General features: G+C 47.1%; 1 long non-coding RNA gene across 2 annotated transcripts; it reads left to right on the forward strand.

Annotated features, from left to right (window-relative positions):
- LOC110261255 lies at window positions 2,456–7,991 on the forward strand. 2 transcript variants are annotated; one of them, XR_002345283.1, is made up of 3 exons: window positions 2,456–2,621; window positions 2,852–2,965; window positions 4,639–7,991. It is a non-coding gene; the product is annotated as an uncharacterized LOC110261255 (long non-coding RNA). The 2 variants fall into 2 exon arrangements; XR_002345282.1 differs by lacking the exon at window positions 2,456–2,621 and having other exon boundaries at window positions 2,630–2,965.

Consider the following 13,157-nt stretch of genomic DNA (forward strand, 5'->3'; position numbering starts at 1 on the left):
TATGTAATTATTTATTTTCTTACCTTTCTGACTTTTATTCATTCATTGGTGCATGCTTTTCTGTCTTTCTTTCCCTTTCTTTTTCTTCCTTTTTCTCTATCACACTTTCGTTCTTGCATGATTGGCTCCACGGAGTTAGAGGAGTCCTCTTGAGAGAAAAGCCACAGGAGTTATGCAGCTGCTCACCAAAATATGACCATTTTACCTCTTTCCATTCACCATCCGTAAGCACTTGATCCAGGTCGCAAACCCCAGCTCAGCCTCGGGTTTCAAAAGTGCCAGCTCTGGCTTCACGAGCCATGGTGTCCTGGTCAAAGATTCCTGCCTCTCGAGAAACAACAGGCCGTCTGATCTCATTGAACCTTCCAGGCTTTCTTACCACTGTGACATGTGACCAGGCTGCAAATCCACATCCCATGCTGAAGGGACCCCTGTTTTCTCCGCCTGACATGAAGTATCTTAACCTAGAGAGTTCCAGGTGCTCCGAAAACAACCCCAAATCTCCGGGTGCTTGCTGGTGCTTTCCCCAAACCCATCATCAACCCCATAGCTGTGCCTGGAGCCTGAAGCTTTGGAACTGCACATGGGACCAGAAGGTACACCTGGTGTCATCTTGTGAACATGGGCCCTAACAGCCACTCTCAGGCCTTCCTTCCTCCTGTCTGGCTGAGCTCTCCTGGGGGTTGCCCTGGCCTTGTGCTAGCCTGTGAATTTGACTTTATATTTCCTCCCCTCTAAGTAACATGAAGTGCCCTAAGAAGTGGGGTATTTCTCTATCAAAACCTTTTTGGCCACTCAGCCCAACTTACCCAAGGCAATACTGTGAATACCCTCTATTGAGCCATGGAAGCCTTATTACTTTCTTCATATATTAATTATCTGAAAAAATTAGCTATGGTGTATGAATTTATGGAATATTTTCATCTTTATATATTTATTTATTTATTTTGTACCCCCTTGTGGCATGCTTATATTGTGTGGCCAGGAATTGAATCCGTGCCCCACATTTTAGTACCCCAGGCTCATCCTTAAAACACTCTGCCACCACAAATATAATGTCAGGATAGCCTTTTGAGTTGCTTTATCTATCAATTCACTTAGATACTATGTAGGAATATTTGTATGAATTTTTAGACTTCTTGATCTATTGATCTTCTTTTGACTAGATACTTTTATTTATTCATTATTTGGGTGCCACTTGTGACATTGGGGAGTTTTCTGGCCAGGTTTTGACCTCCCAACTCAGCTTTTACTACAGCCCCGGCAGGGACAGAGACAGACTCAAGCCAGCCATGAAGGAACACCATGAGAGCTTTCTTGATATCAATCAACCCTGATTAATTCATCAGACCTGGTTTCAGTCAGGCCTCCATACCCTGGTGCTGTACTGAAAAGAGAGGCTTGTATGGAAATTCAAGAAAGTAATTTCACTAGGTCTCTTGATTAAAAAAAAGCACAAGGATTAGCACAGCTGCCCACCAAAATATCACCAAATTCCACCATCTATATATTGGGACCAGCCTCTATCCAGATACCTAAACCCTCCACAGTCAGGGGCTTGAAAATTGCCAGCTCATGAAACAATTGCCAGCTGTGTGGGTCCTGGCTCCTGCCTCTGGATGAACACAAGGCAATCTGAAACCCAGTGAAACCCTGAAGCATTCTAATTGCTCTGCCACCTCACCAGGCTGCAAATCAATATTCAGTGCTGAAGGGACCCCTGTTTCCTCTGCCTGATATGAGGCTTCTTGGAGCGGAGAGTCTCAGGTGCCTGGAAAACAAAGCCAAACCTCTGGGTGCTTGCTGCAGTTTCCACCAAACCCGCAATCAACACCACCAGCTGCAGAGGTCTAGAAGGCACGCTGTTGCCATCTTGTGGACATCTGCTCTAACAGCAACTCTCAGGTTTCCCTCCTCTGGGGCTCAGCAGCCTCTGCATTGTCCTTGGGCAATAAGCAGGTCAGCGTTCCTTCCTCCTCTTTCTTTAAATACAGAGACGTGCCCGACAATGTGGGCTATATCCCTCTCAAAGTCTTTCAGAATACTGAGGCCAACCTAACCCTAATCCTACCCCTACCCCTAAGCCCCCTATCCTAATCCCATATCCCTCTAACCCTAACCCCTCACCCCAAAGCCAAACCCTAACACCAAACTCAATCCCAAAACCCAACCTGAATCCCAACTCCAATCTAAACCCTGACCCCCAACCCTAAACCCTAACCCTAATCCCAATTCTAGCCCCTAACCCTAGACCCTAACCCCTAACCCTAACCCTAGCCCATCAGGTGCTCATGATTGTGGAAAATGGGCCTTGCCCCTCAGGTTCTGTACAAAGAACACGTGTGGGGTCCTGAGGGTCAGGATAGACCTGGGGCCGCAGCTCTAGCTCATTTTCTAATTTTATCTGGCTCATGAGTGGGAGACTATTTCAAGAAGACTCTCCTCATGAGAGAAATCCTGGAATCAGGGAGAAGAGGGGAAGTGGGTGGAAACAGGGGCCAGGTACCCTGGTGCATTGGAAGCCTCTGGAAGACCCATTGGAGGGAGGCTGCACAGAGAGAAGTCCAAGGGCACAGACCTGCCCAGGAGCTGCAGTTTGTTAGTCCAGATCCTGCTCTAAGGTGCTCAGGGTCCGCTCTAACAAGCGGGGCTGGGGGAGGGGTCTGCAGTGAGGTCTCTGGGGTTCCTGTGTCCCGATCCTTGTCCAAGTGCCTGCCCAGGTGAATTCCATATCCTGGTAGCAGCCTATCTTTGTGAGCCCCAGGGGCTGCTGGGTGCCTTCCCAGGGGAGCTCCATATCTTTGGAGAGGCCTGCCCTTGGGAGCCCCGTGTGAACAAGCGTCCTTTGCAGCTGGCACAGAGTTGTTTACTGTGATTCTCCTGAGGGCATTGCTGGGATGAGATGAGAACCAGAAAGTGCTATAGGTCTTTGGACTCTCCACCTAGGCTCATCCAGAGTGACAAGGTCAGTAGGTGGGTGCTGGCTGCTGTGCCACATGAGGGAGGTCCCATGAGGTACCCCTTGCTTTTTCCACCTGACAACATGGAGGCTTCCTTAGGACAGAGTGGACAGCCCACCCCAGGCGGGAGCTCCTGGTGACCCTCAGGGGACATGGGAAGGAGAGGCCAGGAGGGAGGGAAAGTTGGCCCAGGCAGAGCCATGGGTTAGGAGACCCAGGGGGTCTTCTGTGTCTGAGTTGGGAATGGAGAGCAGGTGGTGAGTGTGACCCAGAGAAGCTGATTTTCTGACATGAGCCTAAATCCACTTAAGGGGGAAAGGCCTCCTGGGTGACCCAAACAAAGGATTGTAGGACAAATCCCATCCAAGAAAGGATTTGAAGGATGAATCCCATAGAAGGGAAGGTTTGCAAAGTGAATCTTCCTAAGGTGCTATGAGCTTGCCCCTCTGAGGAGGGTTGTGAAAATAGGCAGGGCCACGAAATCACCCTTAGTGAGCAGTGGGTACAATTGTGCTGATCAATGTCTATAGCACAGGCCTGGCCCTGCTGATCTCAAGATCTTGTAATCTAGGTATCCAGGGATAGAGGCTGTTTTAGGCATATGGGGAGCAGCTCATGAGTGTAAAACATTATTGGAGGAAATTAATATTCCGTGATTATACTCCTTGGGATTTAGTCATAATCCCCAGGCTTTAGATCTGACATGGGTATTCTATGTCTGCCGAGGGAGATCACACTTTGGCCCGACAACAGCTCCGTGTGGCAGGGGGCACCCAAATAAATTGAGCAATCCAAACAGAGATTGAACAGAATGAGCTTACTTGAGAAAGAATGAAGTCAACCTCTTGCTCTCTTTCTCTCTCTTTTATGTACACACACACACACACAAACATAGAGTCCTATAGAATAGCTATGGAATTGGATAGATAAGGCAATCCTAAAGGCTCTCCTGACCCAATACCTCGGGGGGCAGTGGGTTTGAAGTGCAACCTGGGGATGCGCAGCCTAGGAGTGGATGCATTTCCAGGGCAGAGTGTACCCGATGCCACATATGTGTGAAGGAATCTAATTCAACAAGGTAATAAATTAGGAATGAAAAAGGCCTCTGTAAATTCATACACGTCAGGTAATGAGGCCTGGTCTGATGCGGCGAGGCTAGGAAACCTTGACAGGATCCACGGAGTCCTTGGGCCTCGTGTGGACCTCTGCTCCCACAGCCCCCCCCCCCCCGGGGTTTTCCTGCTCCCTCTGGCTCAGCACTGCCCAGGGCTGCATTCCCTGGGGCCCAGGTGTGGGTGGGGTCTCCTTCCCTCACTCTCAGGAAGACCAAGAACTGCCCTTCCACCTGGGCTCCTTCTCTCTCCAAGGCTTCCAGAGCCCGGAGGCCAACTCGCGCCATGCCTCGCTGGGTAAACGACCATCCCCCGCACCATCATGGTATGCCAGGCTTCTTCCGATTTTATAGAGCCCTGCACTTACGAATTTATGACGAGAGGTGTGTAGGGATGGAACGATGGGTATAGTTCTTCACTGGCCCCTGAGATGCCTGCCTTCGTACAGTTAAGTCTGGCCTCGACCCTTGTTTGGTTTTGTTGTCTTTATTAATTAATTAATTAATTCATTCATTTATTTTGGTTTTCGGTTTCTCTCCGGTTCTCTTTCCCTCTTTCTTTCTAAGTGTATTGACGCCACCTGGAGCATTCGTGCGTTGCTTCTCTGTCGGTGGTCGCCAAAGCACAGTGTTTCCCAAAGCCACCCCAGCGCCGAAACAAGACATTTGCCCCAGGGGGCCAGAAGGGATTTCAGAATTGCCTGCCTATGCCCCACCAGGCTTTAGGTCATGCCTTCACACCAGGTGCATAGAAAGAAGAGAAGAGGCTCCCATGGACAGAAACGGAAGCAGTTTCCGGAGACCTCTGGAGAGACCATGCCCTGTGATTGGCACTGCTGCTGTCCAACATACCACCGTGTTGGCACCTCCCAGGCACTCTATGCGCATCCCCAAACCCAGGTCAGGCTGGCCTCCCTCAACTAGCAGCTCAAGCACAGAAACCAAGACAAAGCCCCAGAAAACCAGCCACCTACATGAAAACTGGGGAAGGCACCCGAAGACACCTTTCCCCAAACCAGACAGACGGAGGGCATCAGGCACCGGAAAAAGGAACACCGTCACTCATTCATCGAGAGTGAATCACACATCCCAACGAGGCCGAGGGACCTCCTCAGTCCTCTCCCAGTGGCCATTCTTTGGACGCCTTCGAAATGCAAACCCTGGACAGGGTGTGGACAAGAAGGTGCCCTCCTAGAGTGTGGGTGTCTAGGGCCCTGTGTACAACCACTCTGGGCCACAGGATCCAGGGCATCCGAAAAAGAACCCTAGAAGGCCTGCAGGACCCAGCACACCCACGCTTGGACATCTCTCCAGAACATGTCCCTTGCCAAGAGAGAAATGCCCCACGAGGTTCAGGCAGCACACTTCCCAGGAGCAAGCCATGGAAACGTGTTGTCTGTCCATGGACAGACGATTGGATCAGGAAGGGGATCTCCATACACACAACGGAAGCGGACGCAGCCATGAAAATGTGTCACAACAAGTGCCTTTGGCAGCCACTTCGTTGGAAAGAAAACCTCTCACACGACACAAGGTATGTCGGAGAGAGCAACCCCAAGAGCATGGGAAAGCCCTGCCCTCCGGAATCTTCCAAATGACACCAAGGAACCTTCGTCCAGGAAGGAAACTCTCGGATGGCAATACAGACTTTGGGTTGCCAGACTGGAGGGGGCGGGTGTGGGAAGGACAGGGATGTGAAAGGTGCAGATCCAAACACTTGCCCTTGGCGTGGGTCATCAAGGACACCCTGCTGTTTAGCCCCGGGGATAATATGGAGGCACTGTTTTTGGAAGCAAATGGAGGATCACGGGAGACGAGCAATATGGACAGACATGTACGATGGGATCACTTTGGTGTTCAGGTCACATGGAGCCCCATACATCAGCGACAATCAAAAAGAAATCAGGATCAGAAACAGAAAAAATAAAAAATGACGACAGTATGAGCAGCTCAGCGTTCCCCTGAGAAGGTGTCAGGTTCGAAGCAGCTGCCCCTCGGTAAAAGAGACAGGCACAAAGACTCCTTTGATCCTGTCCCAACAGGGCTCTGTCTCTGTCCCTCCTGGGGTTGTGGTTTAGCTGCACTGAGAGATCCAAACCTGGCAAGACAACTCCCCAGTGTCCCAGGTGGCACCTGAATAATGAATAAATAGAAGTTCCTAGTCAAATAAGGTCAATAGATTAAGAATTCTAAAAATATGTACGTATGTTCCTACGTTTTATCTAATTCAGTTGATAGATAAAGCAATTCCAAATGCTCTCCTGACATTATACTTGTGGTGGCAGAAGGTTTTAAGGATGAGCCTGAGGTAGTAAAAGCTGTGGCATAGACTGAATTCCTGGCCACACTGCATATGCATGACCCATGGAGTACAAAAAAAATAAGTTAATAAAGATGGAAATAATCCATACATCCATACACCACAGCCAATTATTTCAGGTAATTATTATATTAAGTAATAACGCTCCCATGGCTCAATGGGTGGGGCAGTAGAGGGTATTCACGGTACCAACTTGGGCAAGTTAGGCTAGTGCCCTAAAAAGTTTTGATAGAGAAATACCCCCTTCTTAGGGTACTTCATGGCACTTAGAGGGGGAGGAAACATAACATCAAATCCACAGGCTAGCCCAAGGCCAGTGCAGACCCCAGGAGAGCTCAGCCAGATAAGAAAGCAGGCCTGAGAATTGCCATTAGGGATGATGTCCACAAGATGGCGCGAGGTGTACCTTCTGGTCCCAGGCTGCAGGATACAGGTTCAGACATGGGGTTGAGGATGGGTTTGGGAAAAGCCCCAGCAAGCACCTGGAGATTTGGGGTTGTTTTCAGGGCACCTGGGACTTTATGAGCCAAGATGCCTCCAGTCAGGCAGTGATCGCAGGTGTCCTTTCAGCACTGGATGTGGACTTGCAGCCTGGCTGGGTGTCACAGTGGTAAGAAAGCTTGGCAGGTTCATTGGGGTCAGACGGCCTGTTGTTTCTCAAGAAGCAGGAGTCTGGACCAGGACACCATCTCTTGTGAAGCCAGAGCTGGAAATTTTGAAACCAGATGCAGAGCTGGGTTTTGTGGTCTGGATAAAGTGCCTGTGGGTGGTGAATGGAAGGTGGTAAAATGGTGATATTTTGGTAGAAGCTGCACTAACCCCTGAGCTTTTTCTCTCAAGAGGTCTCCTGAAATACCATTCTTTTCTTTCCATTCTTGCTATAAACCTGGTAGGAAGACCTGATCAAAAGCTAGGTCTGGGGAATTAAGGCTAGTAGATTGATATAAACAAAGCTGTCTCAGAGATCACTTCTGGCTGCCTGGGTAAAGGATATGACTTTGTTCCTGCAGTGGGACTGGTAATATCTGCAGCTTGAAATCTGTCCATGGGCAGAGAACTCATACATGCTTCAGTTGGGGTCAATAAAGTAAGAATGAGAGAGAGAGAGAAGTAAAGAAATAAATAAAGACATACGTATGAATGAATAAAAGTCAGGTAAGAAAAATCAATAAATACATACATACAAATATCCATAAATACATAAATGAATAAATATATGAAAAAGTGAAGAAGGCATAACATGATGGGTATGGAGCTGAGGGTGAATGGGTTGGAGTTGGGGAGGTTGGCCTCAGTGCACTTTGAGAGAGACATAGCCCAATTTGTCGATCACTTCTTGGTATTTAAAGAAAGAGGGGGAAGGAAAGCCAGCCAGCATATAGCCCAAGGCCAATGCACCCGGAATGGCTGAGCCAGAGAGAGGAAAACCTGAGAGTTGCTGTTAGAGCAGATGTCCACAAGATGGCGCCAGAGTACCTTCTGATTCCTGTACACCTCCAAGGCTGCAATATCCAGGCTCAGAAGTGGGGTTGATGGTGGGTATGTCAGAACCCCCAGCAAGCACTGAGAGGTTTGGCATTGTTCTCTGGGGTCCTGTGACTCTCTGCTCCAAGAAGCCTGATGTCACACAGAGGACACAGGTGTTCCTTTAGCACTGGATGTGGATTTGCCGCCTGGTCCAGTGGCAGAGCATTTAGAATGCTTGAGGGTTTCACTGGGATTCAGATTGCCTTGTATTCCTCCAGAGGCAGGAGCTGGGACCCACACAGCATCTGCTTTGAATCAGGGTTCTGCTGTGGGAGGCAGAGGGAGGCCTGAGATTTTGTTAGAGAAGATGGCCACCAGATGGCGCCACAGCACCAGCGTGCTCCTTACCCCCCGACCCCGCATCACCTACACTTCACCTTCAGGCTCCCAGGCAAGATTGGAGATGGGTCCTTGGTCCGGTAGCCCAATGGCTAGAGAGTTTGACAGGCTAACTCGGGTCTGAGTTCCCTTGATGGTTTGGAGGCACAACCCTGGCCATCATCAAAAAGTCTGCAAACAGGAGTTCCTGTTGTGGCGCAGCGGTTAACGAATCCGACTAGGAACCATGAGGTTGCGGGTTCGGTCCCTGCCCTTGCTCAGTGGGTTAACGATCCGGCGTTGCCGTGAGCTGTGGTGTAGGTCGCAGACGCGGCTCGGATCCCGCGTTGCTGTGGCTCTGGCGTAGGCCGGTGGCTACAGCTCCGATTCGACCCCTAGCCTGGGAACCTCCATATGCCGTGGGAGCGGCCCAAGAAATAGCAACAACAACAACAAAGACAAAGACAAAAAGACCAAAAAAAAAAAAAAAAAAAAAGTCTGCAAGCAATAAATGCTGGAGAAGGTGTCTGGCTGAGGAGGGAGAAGATCAGGTGGGAGGGAAGAAAAAGCTTGAGGAGACCTCTAGAGAGAAAGAGCTCTGGTATGAGCATAGCCTGTCCCCAGAAACCACTATATTGACACTGCATTCACAACCAGAAGGCCAACTTTCTAGAAGTACAATTCTACGTGGACCAGCCTGATTCTAGCAAACTGTAGGGCTAAAATCCAAGCCCAGTATATCTGGGTCCACCTGGAGAGGGTGTGTAGAAAAGGAAACCCTGTTACACGGTTGGGGGGAATGTAAAGTGGTGCAACCGCTGTGGAAAACGGTATGGAGATGCCTCAGAAAACTAAAAACAGAACGACCATTTGATCCAGCAATTCCACTCCTGGGCATCTATCCAGAGAAAACCGTGATTTGAAAAGATACATGTACTCCAATGTTCATTGCAGCACTATATACAGTAGCCAAGACATGGAATAACTTAAATGTCCCTTGAAGGGGAGTGGATAAAGAAGATGTGGTACATATACACAATGGAATATTACTCAGCCATTAAAAGGAACAAAATAACAGCATTTGCAGCAACATGGATGAACCTAGAAATTATCATGCTAAGTGAAGTTAGTGAGACAGTGTGACACCAACATCATATTCTATCACTTACATCTGGAATCAAAAAAAAAAAAAAGGACACAATGAACTTCTTTGCAGAAATTGCAGAACAGATACTGACTCACAGACTTTGAAAAACTAACAGTTTCTAAAGGAGACAGGTTGGGGGGTGGGGGGACAGCTGTAGGTTTGGGATGGAAATGCTTTAAAATTGGTTGTGATGATGCTTGTACAGCTATAAATGTAATAAAATTCATTTTAAAAAAGGGAAAAAGTGATAAGTCACTGATAGCTAACAATGAAATAAACCTCAACTAATACTTAATCTATTCAAACTTTGTTAACCCAACAAAAGTATGCATTTAAGGAAAGATTTTTAAAAAGGCAAAAGGAACTCTACAACTACACACCTGGCCTCTTTATAAGAAACATTGCCTCTAGCACTTCTGGTATTAGAGGCTCTGTCTGCACAGTGATATCTGTTTATGGTCATTATATCCTGAGTGTGGAAAGGTGGCACAGTCATCTGTTCTCCAAATAGGGACTGTGTGACTGGTTACATGAGGTTTTACTGTCTCTCTTTAATCAGTGAAATTGACCTTCCCAAGTAAAGGCAGGAATAGTTTGAGAAGACCCTATGGAGCTTTAATTAATTAATCAAAAAACCAGTAACAACTTTAAGGGATAACACAGTTTTTAATGGATTAACAATTTTGGTTGGGATGCCCATAGAGAATAAACCTGATCTCAGGAGACAGCAGTGAGTAATGCCTTGAAGCCACGTCTTAATTTCCTGCTCAGGAATTGAACTTGGGCAAGCTGGCTGAAAACCAGGAACCCTAGCCTCTAGACCATCAGGGGCCAGAGGCTAAAAGCAGATCTGCCCTGACCCTTGCCCCCATTGAAAGCAAGAGTGTTTCAAGGAGGCAAAAACTATAAAAAGTGTCATAAAGTTTATTATTATAAGCACAGCACATGTGGAAGAACATGCAGGGAAGCATTTAGGAGCACAACAGCACACTCTCCTGCTGGTGGGGAGTGTGCCAGAGCATCATTAAATCACTTAGGTAGGGTAGATCTCCCAGATCTTGGTTTTCCTCTGGCCAATGGCAATTATTCTAAGTCTTGGTTTTCCTCTGGCCAGTTATCTTGTTTTGTTTCTCACACTTGATTGAACCCAGGGCCCTCCTAGGTGTGTGTGTGTGTGTATCTTTTAGCCCAGATGGATTCCAGCACAGGGGTTTATGGGAAGACTGACAGCATCAATTATGGGGTGGTACCCCTCCCTTTTTAATGCTAGGAGTCTTTCTGCACATGTGTAGTTGGGGTCTCCCTGACCCCAAGGATGGGAAGTATGTGACCTCTTGATCTTTTACCCAAGCAGGGCTTAGCCCCTCTCTGCCCTGCATTACCATTATTTTAAAGTGTCCACAGGAGAAAAAGTCCAGCTATTTATCTTATTCCTGTTATTTTCTCTTGAAGTATAAGCAGGAGGCAGTTGTAAATATCTAACCTGGAGCCTAGGTATCTTCTGCCTCAAAACAATCTTGGAGTGATTAAAATTCAGACCAACTAATCAAAATGCCTTATCACCTACTGATCTAAAGCACTGACCATTGGAACAAGTTACCTTATGGATAACAGGATAATCCTATTCTATTTTTTTTTTTTGTCTTTTTGTCTTTTCTAGGGCTGCTCCTGTGGCATATGGAGGTTCCCAGGCTAGGGGTCTAATCGGAGGTATAGCCTCCAGACTACGCCAGCAATGTGGGATCCGAGCCACATCTGAAACCTACACCACAGCTCACGGGAATGCTGGATCCTTAACCCGCTGAGCAAGGCCAGGGATCGAACCTGCAACCTCATGGTTCCTAGTTGGATTTGTTAACCACTGAGCCATGACAGGAACTCCCATAACCCTATTCTAGATTTCAACAGTAGGGTTACAACCTCGATGCTGGATCAGGACACCCCAATGGTGTAACTGCTATGAAGGGCCAGTCTGTCCCACAGTGAAAGTCCTACATGGCTTGAGTTCAGACTGGAGCAGTCCTGGTCACCTACCTACTATAGATTTCTCCCAGTAAGAAAGGAAAGGAGATGCGGGGAGCCGAGAAAATGCAGGGACTCAAAACAAGGACCTTGCCTGATGGCGAAAGAAAAACCTGAAGGCAGGTTCTTCACCAAGAAAGGGAGCTCACCTGAACGGTGCATGCCGAAGGTGGGCCTCTGGTCAGGGTGAAAGCCTGCCTGACCGGTACAAGCCGAGGGCAGGCCTCAGGTTACACAGCTCTCACTTTGATGTTGATGGGGAAGAATTGGGGTTTTCCTGGGAAAACAATTTCCATGTTTGTGCTGGAGAACATGGATTGTTTCTTGGGTGACCTAGTCTTTTCTCTTGTTTTATTTGTTATTCAGTTTTCCTCAGTCTTTCCTATTTACTTAGTACTCTTATTTTCCTGGGGTGATTTGTGATTTAACAAAGTTACAACAATAATATAATAAGAATTTCATCCTGAAGGACTTTCCCCTATTTAAATCCAACTTAGTTGAAACATAGTGTTTATGTATTAACCAGTTATATAGTAAACTTTAGAGTTAGGATTTTAATGAGGTCCATAGAAGTTAGCCATATCTTATCCAAAAAAACCTAGCTGTGAGTTTTGTCTTTGATTTTAAAAGCTTTTAAGTGATAGCTAGTTTAGTTAAGTTGGCTTATATTTACTTACATTGTCTCCCTGCCATAACGCTTTGAAGATAAGCACCAGTCTACGAACAAGGTTTGTGAGTGCCAAATTCTTGTATTTTATGGCCTCTTCAAAGCACTCACTAAGTTTAGTTAAGATAGAGATCTTAAAACAGGATGCACGGCTGCTGTACCATGTAACAGTTAACCAATGTACTTTTAACACTGTAACGTAATCTGTAGTGAAAAACTGTCTATATAATCAACCACTGCTGCCAATAAAGTTTGAGCAGTCCAACGCCCTGAAAGAAGGGACAAAGAGGCGTCTTTGTGTTGTACATTCGCCGACATGCATCCCTCTCCGTGGGAAAAAGTGTACACTCCCTGGCCTCTGGAGCTGGCCTCCGGCAACAAGGAGAGATAAGGCCTAATTTTCAAAATGTCTTCAAACTAAATGAGGATATAATCTACCTTTGATTAATTTATACATCCCCTACTGTAGAACAGGGTTTGTTAGGGTTTTCAGAGCCCAGCAATTGCAAAAAATTTGAACCTTTATCCACAGCGGTTTAAGTCCTCTTCGTAATATGTTTACAATCAGCATTCTTTTTTTTTTTTTTTTTTTTTTTTTTGTCTTTTTGCCTTTTCTAGGGCCGCTCCCATGGCATATGGAGGTTCCCAGGCTAGGGGTTGAATCAGAGCTGTAGCCACCAGCCTACGCCAGAGCCACAGCAATGTGGGATCTGAGCCGCGTCTGCAACCTACACCACAGCTCACGGCAGTGTCAGATCCTTTAACCCACTGAGCAAGGCCAGGGATCGAACCCACAACCTCATAGTTCCTAGTCAGATTCATTAACCACTGCACCATGACGGGAATTCCTACAATCAGCATTCTTCCACTAATCACCCAGTTTGACCTGCTATAGTGTTCCTCACATTAAGTGAATTAAAATTCCTAGGCTGTCTACCAATCCAGAAAGGGTCAAATAGTGTCAGCCCCTATGGCTTATCATAACCCATTACTGATGCAGCCAAGTTACTTATTAAAGAGCCACTACGACCAACACCATCATCAACTTGTACATTGTGGCGGCAATGCTACCATTAACACTGGCT

Source organism: Sus scrofa, chromosome 6 (genome assembly GCF_000003025.6).
Source record: "Sus scrofa isolate TJ Tabasco breed Duroc chromosome 6, Sscrofa11.1, whole genome shotgun sequence".
NCBI lineage: Eukaryota > Metazoa > Chordata > Mammalia > Artiodactyla > Suidae > Sus > Sus scrofa.